Raw genomic sequence first — 9,789 nt, forward strand, 5'->3', positions numbered from 1 at the left:
GAGTCAACCTAGGGGAGGCCCAGGACCGGTTCAGATAATCTGGTATTCGTGGTGAACGGGAATCGAACTCACGTTTCCGAGTTTGTATCGCGATGCGCTAACCACTGCTCCACCGCTCCCTAACGAGAACGTCCACACACACTTCCTCAATCGCACACAGTTGAAACTCACACATACACTCTCTTACGCTCGTACGTTCACTCACTTAATTTCACATACATTCCCTCAATCCCACACACACGCAAGCTTTATCTCACGCGTACAAAAAGAAATATCCCCCATACAGCCATTAACAGGTTGTAAACCGAAGCTGCTTGGGCGTGCCTAGCCAACATGTTTGAAGCCAACGCTGGCATTCCTGCAAACGGGCCTACGTTTCGCAAACATAAAGAGCAAATATGATTGTAGTTGAGTTTTGTGACATGCCCAGGTAACTATACAGACAGTGTCACACAACAGATGACATGTACGTGCGTTTAACTTCTTTCGCACCGTACGTAGCTAATCGGTGCTTATAAGGCTGCTCGCGCTGATTCATAGTGAGATATCTGCTGCCAAGCCAGAGCTAGCCATGATTATTCTACCCAGCTACGATAACTTTTCCAATATGATAACAAAAACAAAAAGGCCCCATCACTTATTGACAGATTTAACTGCAGAGTCTCCAATTAATTATTATTACCTACAGGTCATCAGCACACATAATAACATGGCTGACCCGTTGGAAGCCATCGATCCACCGCATTTGGGCATCAATCAGCCTTTTATTGTACTCTCTGTACCAGATGGAGAGTCCATGTGTAGTGACATTGAATGAGTCACTGTAGCGCATGCCACTGGGAGATTGGTAGACAATGGAATTAGGGGTAGCAGCCCGTTCTACCAGTTGGACCTGTGGGCAAGGCACGGAGCCTTTTGGGGGATCCAGAGGGGTGCGGGGCCGAGGGCAGAGCCTGGCCACGCTGGGCAGGATAAAAGGCGAGTTCCGACTCATAGTCGGGGCTGCTGCGATCTGGAATGGAACTTGCGGTCCCGTCGTTGTAGTTGTGACCTTCGCCCTCTTCAAGCTGCGGGTCTGGCAGCGTGTTGGCTGTCCCGACCGGGTATGTAGTTATCCCCTAAGGCTGTGAAGGCCGGGATAAAAGAGAGAGTACCTCCTACTAGTGTCTGTGAATTAGAACACTACACATGGAAAGATTTTCAAACTTCGGGGGGTTGACTCCAGTTTCAAAAAATGTTATGCCAATTTGTGGGGAAGTCAACAATGATTGTCCAATGGACAGATTCACCCCTGCCATAGAAATGTGGAATTTCTACCAGTGGCCCAGGGCTTTGAGCACCGCATCAATGTTCTTTAGAGCAGGAAATCACCATGACCTTGTAGTTACTTGAATACATGGATACTAACACATTCCTGCAGAGGGAGCTGGTAGGAACGTTGGGTTGTTCGGTCAATGGCCAGGGTCAACGGCGATGTGGTGTATTCCGCAAATATTCCCGACTGTGAGGGCGGGCACAAGCCGGCGTGAGTAGGTTAAACGTTGAGTTTTATAAGGGCACCACGGGGTGATCAGCCCCTCCCCACCCAGCCCCACCCCACCCAGCCTCTCCCCACCCAGCCCCACCCCACCCAGCCCCTCCCCACCCTCTCTTCCCCACCCAGCCCCTCCCCACCCTCCCCTCCCCGCCCAGCCCCTCCCCACCCAGCCCTTCCCTGCACGACGGATGGACACAATAATTCCCGGTGGGCTGGTGTAACCAGAGGTTCCTACCAGTACCAGAGGATATCTCTAATTCAATTATTAAGAAGGAAACCAGAATATCAGTTGGTACCGGAGATCAATACTTGCAGCCATCTTTGTTACAATACAAAGGTTAACAAGGGAACCCGATCGTCCAACGGAAATGAACGCAACGTGGGTGCTGTCGAGGCGACGCAAGTTAATGTCAGAGTTCAATTGAAAGTGGCTCTTTATAGCTTCACAATCATCACGATCCATGTGCAGATAACCCGTAGGTGTCCCCTGCACATGTCGTCATTTGTTTCCATCTTCCTCTATCTTGTGCCAATATACTCAAGTAGTGGCCACAACTTTCTGGCACCAATCTCTCGTGTCGTCGTCAAGCCATTCTCTGTTAGGTCTTCCTCTCTTTCGGGTTCCTTCCATTTTTACGAACAAGACACTTCAAATGTTCCTGTTGTTGTCCATTCTACATATGTGTCCGATATCTTCTTAGTCGGTGTATTGATAGTGAGCGTTTCTCCGTGCGGGGGGACCTAGTTGACATTCGATAGCCTTGGGTTCAGGCCTCGTCAATTGTCAGAAACTACTCAAGAGATGGCATTTGCAGAGTGAATTACTTGCTCATGGCTTCCTCGCACATTACGTTTATGATGCAAGTTTTCTCCTCGGTGTTGTGACCGCAAACCTGCAGCTCTCAATCTCTCTCTCCCAATATGCAGCAAATGTGGCTGTGACGGTCCCACCTGATGACGGAGACTTGTGTTGCCTCCGAAACGTCGTGATTTTATTGTTTTATTTTTATTAATTTTAATTTAATTTTTTACCTACGTGACTTTACCGAAAGAACTAAGAGTATGAATCCTTGCAGTCACGAAAACTTCAAATCTAGAATGAAAATATCTTCTCACCACAGCAAAGGAATGTCCTTCTTCGTGGAATGCTCGCTTGACTCACCAAGGTGTGGCTCGAATACCCTACCCCTCCAGCCACACGTTACGTCCGCAGTTAACGTTCTTCTTGGCGTCTCGCGCAAAAAATGTCACCGCTGGCGTGCTCAAACCGTTTTTTTTATGGGGTGGTAGTTGTAACGTGCCATGGGTGGAAAAACCCCGATTTTTCCAGCGGCAAGCATCGGTTTTTTTCTTTAATACAATTAAACCCGATTTCGGGGAATTAAAACCTGGTTTAATGAATACGAAACTCTGATAGGCTTAGGCTGCTTCCTCGTCGGTGCTGCTGTCGTACTCGGGGCCGTCGGGCACGAGGTAGTCGTAGAATGCGGCGGGCAAGTTGGTATTGATGAACACGAGCTTCTCCACAATCGTGGGCGCCAGTGAGTTCCTTAGCTTGGAATGAATGAAGCCCATCGTTGAGAAGTGCGGTTCTGCAATTCAAACCAATTAAACCGGATTTCTCCCAATCTCAGATGATCGGGTTTAATATAAAAGACAATTAAACCCGATTGTAAACCCGTAAAAACAAAGTTTTTCACTATAAATCCTTTATATGCGTGGCGGCTAGAGTCCTCTCGTCCTCTGGCTTGAGATGGCTGCCACCATTAAGCAATTGGTAATTAAATATTTAATTTGTTTTTTTCTAAACAGTGTAAAATTTAGGATTTTTTTTCACGAAAATTAATTGTCACACACAACGAGTCTGTGTGGAAAATGTCAACTCGATTGGATTACGGGAAGTGGGTTAAAAAACGAGCGAAAGATTTGCACGGTCCTAAGCAAGCAAGCGAACTTAATATAAAGGATTTAAAAATTAACCCGTAAAAACAAAGTTTTTCACTATAAATCCTTTATATGCGTGCCATCGGTTTTATTTTATTATTCATTTCTGTTTTTCTTGAGTAAGAGTTTCACTTTTATCACATTGGTATTTTTAATTAAATATGAAAAAAAAATCCTAAAAAGTGGAAAATTTTGGGAAAAAAATTTCGCGAAAATAAATTGTCACGCACAACGAGTCTGTGTGCAAAATGTCAGCTCGATTGGATCACGGGAAGTGAGTTAAAAAACGACCGAAAGATTTGCACGGTCGTAAGCGCGCAAGCAAGCAAGCAAGTGAACTTAATATAAAGGATTTAAAAATATATTCGCCTGTGGAGGATGCAGGAATAAATACCGCGACCTTTGGCATGGGAAGCAAGGGCGCTACCAACTGCGCTACTCCGCCACGGCCTGTGGAGGGGTTACGCTCTGGGCTCTTACACTCTGACGTTCAGCCAAAGCCATGAATGCGTTCTATTTGAATATATGTAAAATATTTTTTTTTTGCCTAAAAAGTGTAAAATTTTGGGAATTTTTTTCACGAACAATAATTGTCTGGCACAACGAGTCTGTGTGGAAAATGTTAGCTCGATTGGATCACGGGAAGTGGGTTAAAAAACGACCGAAAGATTTGCACGGTCCTAAGCAAGCAAGCAAGCACGCAAGCAAGCACGCAAGCAAGCAAGCAATCACGCAAGCAAGCGAACTTAATATAAAGGATTTAAAAACCCGACTGTGCCACCCTTGCAACGTGCGCCCTCCACGGTGGCACGGTCATTGTCACCTCGGACTAAATTGTGTTGATGACATGTCAGACACAGCCCCTTACTTTCCTCACGAATAAAAAGTAACGACGAGAGTTGCTCTGGGTGGAAAATTCACTCTGCGGTCGGTTGGCCCATCCGTTGTGCAACGTCCGCAAATAACACGGAACAAATGTTACTTCGTAATGTAAGTATTCATTGAGCGAACAGATCCGTGATGGACAGCAGCACAACATGAATAAACAACACACCACACAGATTAATAACCCTCAAGGCATCTATTTTTCAAGTCAACGTGTTACCTCAAATGTATATATATATGATGACTCAAGGCTATTTAAGCATGCTAATATAACAATAGGTTTTACCCTTTCTGGAAACAAAACGGGAGGTGTTAAACACCAAATAGAAACCTTTTGCAAGGAATCAATTCTGCATTAACCACCCGTACTTGTGGTGAACATGAAACAAACATGATCTGATAATATATGCATTGTGTTTTAATCTGATTGGCCTACACCAGAGACAGCCTTCTTTAGGGCCAAGTCTCACCAGCTTCAGACCAGAGAACGCCAAACGGCGAACAGCACATAGACAATTCACTGTCAGAACATTTATAGCTTGGGTGAGTAGTGTACTTTGATGCTGGCAAAAAAAGGTCCCATTTTGTTATGTAAGCAATTCGCATTCCTTTATTTTCACACAAAGAGCCAATGTGTGCACCTCTTACCTGCTGTTAAATAACATAATATTATCATACGAGTTATTATATTATTTACGATTGTGGCCTTTTCCATTGTATTCTAGATCTGTATTCATCCCTCCCTGAAGTGTATTAATACCAGACTTTCTTGTACGAAAGGACCTCAAGTGGCACACACACATTGTAACATTATCTTTTTACAATACACCTGCCTGGAAACGACACTCGGTACATTCATGCTTTGTGATGTTATCTGTTTTCACTTCAGTTAGGGGCCGTCTATAAATGACGTCACGCGATTTTGGACGATTTCCCCCCCCCCCCCCTTCGTCACACGACGTCACAAAAAGTCAGCCCCCCGCCCCTCAAATATGACGTCACAAAGCTCTGCCCCCCCCCCCCAAAATATAAAACATGCTTCAAATCGCTTTAAACTATTGTCATTGTAGTGCGTAATTAATGTGACGCTGCACTCTGATGTTGTAGGAGAAAACATTTATTAAAAGTCTATTTAATTAAGTAGAACGTGTTGTCTATATTTATTTAAAGTTGCGGATTTTGATGTGATGTCACATTTCTAAACCCCCCCCCCGTCACACATCGTCACACATCGTCACAAATGTCTGACCCCCCCCCCCCAGGTGCGTGACGTCATTAATGGACAGCCCCTTAGTGCATTTATAAACGCGCAACTCTTATCAACACGAGTGCATAATGTTCATACATTGTTAGCTCTATTAAATAGTTTTGTCTTGCATTTTCTACTGAACTGGTGAAATGTCTGTGAAGAGTCTCGAACATCGTGCAGCAGTGAGTTTCAAGCCGAAGGAAAGCTGAGTAGGTGAGTGGGTGGGTGAGTGGGTGGGTGAGTAGGTGAGTGGGTGGGTGAGTGGGTGGGTGAGTGGGTGGGTGAGTGGGTGGGTGAGTGGGTGGGTGAGTAGGTGAGTGGGTGGGTGAATAGGTGAGTGGGTGGGTGAGTAGGTGAGTTGGTGGGTAGGTGAGTTCCAGACCGATGGACCGCTGAGTAGGTGAGTGGGTGAGTAGGTAAGTCAGTGGGTAGGTGAGTTCTTTGCCGATTGCCTACTGAGTAGGTGAGTGGGTGAGTAGATATGTGGGTGGGTAGGTGAGTTCTTTGCCAATGGACTACTGAGTAGGTGAGTGGATGGGTGAGTAGGTAAGTGGGTGGGTTGGTGAGTTCTTTGCCGATGGATCGCTGAGTGGGTGAGTGGGTGGGTGAGTAGGTAAGTGGGTGGGTAGGTGAGATCCAGGCCGATGGACTGCTGACCGCAAAGCTGCGAGGTCCAAATCTCGCTGTCCAAGTGCACGAAATTATCAGGTCACTGTGAGCTTAGAAGTTCTTGTTCCTGTAAATGTGCGTTCCATGTTTGTGACTGTTATGGGACCCTTTTGCCAGTATCAAGATATAAAATGTACCAATCTGGTGCAGGCCAATCAGTTTTAAGGACATTATCGAAACATCGTTGCTTGCGTGTTTTTTGTACCACAGGTATGTGTGGTTAATGCAACCTTGATGCTTTGTAATAGGTGTCTATTTGGTGTTTAAACATCTTATCACCTTCCTGTATTTATTCCAGAAAAAGGTAGAGCCTTTTTTTTATCATTCCATATCTTTTATATTGGCGAAAGTTTCCGAAAGCATTCACTGCTTAACCTGAGCTATTAATGCGTTGGTGTTTGTATTGTCCTTGTTACTGCTCGCTTTTTGCAGTCATTGGTCTGGCACTAGTGAGATAATTCCATAAAATAAACAAACAAAAAAATCCAGGTAAGGCCCACCGAGCTATATAGCTAGTTTCAGAGGCGACCTGGCCGCAAATGATAGCTCAACGAAGTGGGTTATCGTTTTGAAAATTATAGCAGCCAAATACTCTAAACGCATGTTTCTACATTTGGAGGGGAAAACTGGAGGACTCAGAGAAAAATCCGCGCGACGACAGAGAGAGAGACATGCAAACTCCAAATATACAACAGGCGTCAGTGTCGGGATCAAACCCACGACTTCCCGAATACCAGGTGGGGTAGTTAACATCTCGCCACCATGGCGCCAGAGGTTATCTCTAGTGGTGCAGGCCAATAAGTTTCAAGGACGGTGTATACATTTTCAAAGCATATTTTTGGCGTTTTATGCGTGGCTAAAAATGCAGACTTGGTTTCTTGTAATTATTATCTATTTGCTGTTTAAACGTCTGTTTTTACGCCAGAAAGTATTACAACCTCTTTTTATTATTCAATGTTTTTTATTGTTTATACGATGTGCATATTTTGTTTGAAGAAGAGCTAAGGGCCTTCCGCCACCCCACCTGGATACAGAACAATAAATATGACACAATACATCGCAAACGAGTTGCTCGCCTGACACTGAACTCAAGTTGCGTGAATCGCCAATTTGGACGTATTGTCGGTACAAATCTGTTTTTATCAGTTTTTGATTGATCCTGTCGCCAAGTTTGACGCGATTCGAGGGTTTATTCAGTCTACTGAGATGTGAAAAATAAGAAGAGGTTTTACCCTTTCTGGTAATAAAACAGGTGTTAAGATGTTCAAACACCAAATAGAAACATTTTGCAAGGAATCAAGATACTGGTGAGACAGGCCATAAACAAGGCTGTTTCTGGTGCAGGCCAACCAGTTCCAAATACAATCCGTATATTATCAGATGTTTGTTTGCATGTTCACAACAAGTGGTTAATGTAGACTTTATTCCTTGGTATTTGAATATCTTAACACCTGTTTTATTGCCAGAAAGGCTAAACCCTATTATAAATTTTCATACCTTGATACTGGCAATAAAAAGGTCTTCTGAGACCTGTTGAAAAAGGTCAATATTGACCGATGATTTGGGTCCGGGGCACGCAATTTTTTGGGCCGACCAGAAGGGCAAGCGCTTGGAGCAACAGCAGCAGAAGTTTTCTTGCATTGCCTTACGAGCCTGAGGTGGGACTGGATCATCGTCGTTGCCTTGGACCACCGATGGATAAGTACGGCAAGAAGAACTTTGGCATCGTTACAATTTGGTTAGGATTATTGTAATGGCAACAATAATGAGGCCAACATATACATAAAAATGCTATTTGAAGGCAAAGTTTTCGAATATAACCCGAACCTTCCGACCAAGTCAAGGGCACGAGTCAAAACACGGAGCCAATCGTCATCAGGCTGGGTGCTGCTATACGGCAACAGGATGTGAAGCTTCGTGTTCAGCTGCTCTTAACATTCGCTAAAATTACTGCATTAGCTATGACGGTCCCACCTGATGACGGAGACTTGTGTTGCCTCCGAAACGTCGTGATTTATTATTTTATTTTATTACCATTATTACTTTTATTAACTTTTAATTTTATGTTTTACCTACGTGACTTTACCGAAAAAAAACCTAAGAGTATGAATCCTTGCAGTCACGAAAGCTTCAAATCTAGATTCGTTTATTTACCCAGGAGAGCCTCACTGAGATTAAACATGTTTTCAGGATGGTTCTGTTACATTAGAATGTTTGGTCGTTTCTGTTCTGCCTCACGGCAGGTGTGGAGGTGTGTGTACACAATACTTTCCTGTCTGGATGTTGAGTTTGGTAACGTGACCAGGAAGTTACGAATGGACGTCCTCAGGGTATCAGCCATTATACAGAGTACAAAATGGTGGCACAAATAGCGTCCCAGTGAAGACAGGTGCAAATGTTCATTGTGGGACTTTAAGAAGCATTGTCTGTAAGTTCGTTTATGTTCTTATAATACTGGGAATGCTGTTATAATGTTAGAATGGTCGTTATAATGATGTAAATGCCTTTATAATGCTGTTAAATTGTTATGATAAGTATGGGGCCTAGTTAAAAACGAAGCCTGCCACTTGCCTTATCGTGAATGTTACTTGTAATTGAATAAGTCGATTCAGACTTGTACCCATGTAACCTTATTGCGATCTTGAGAGCAAGGATGACGAAATATCTCATCCACAGTTCAATGTTATGTGTAGTGCTGTACCTTTAGGCTGCAGTATGGTGATTACACGATGTGCCCTTAACACAGTAGCTTATTCTCTTGTATAGCTATTCAGTACTAATGTTGGTGCCTGGTTCATCCAGGATTTATTGTTGAGTTTCATGTTATCTCAGACAATGTTATGATGCTGAAGTGTTCATTCATTGTATTCATATTTCCAAGTATTAACAGATGCTGTATTTGTGCTGTGTTTTCCCATCAGTTTTACCTCGTTCAATTCATTAAATACGTTTGGAGTCAGATGTTCACCCTGGCTCTGAAGATTTATTGAATGCGAGGTTATCTACTCAGATAGTGGTGCAACGCAGCGCACAACAAGGCCGAGACAGTTTCCATGAATTAGTGTTTGGCTTCTTGTGGGGGGAAACCGGAGAACTCGGAGAAAACCAACAGCACAAAACACTCAAAGCCCCGTACAGATGGATAAAACAAATGCATTGTTGTGTTACTATCTTCTGGCCACTACGTAGCCCCAAGTCTACAAATATCTGGTATTCCCAGGCAGTCTGCCACCCATCTGAGTACTAAGGCTTAGCTTTGCTTAGATTCTACGATCTGAAGAGCTCTACCTGGAACGAAATCACCGATAAACAGCTGCGAATCAGTTGGTTGGCTTTTGTAGCAATGCTATGGAGTGCACATTGCTGTGTTGTAATCCTTTAAGCTAGTTTAATTCCACACATTTTTATTTTACATCAACTGATGTCCAACACGCCTCCTGTTCAAAAATACAAATGTTTACACATCCCATGAGCCACACGGCATTCTGGGAGTGCGTAACGTCAG

This window comes from Lethenteron reissneri, chromosome 42 (genome assembly GCF_015708825.2).
Source record: "Lethenteron reissneri isolate LAM-NWPU_2019-01 chromosome 42, ASM1570882v1, whole genome shotgun sequence".
Taxonomy (NCBI): Eukaryota; Metazoa; Chordata; class Hyperoartia; order Petromyzontiformes; family Petromyzontidae; genus Lethenteron; species Lethenteron reissneri.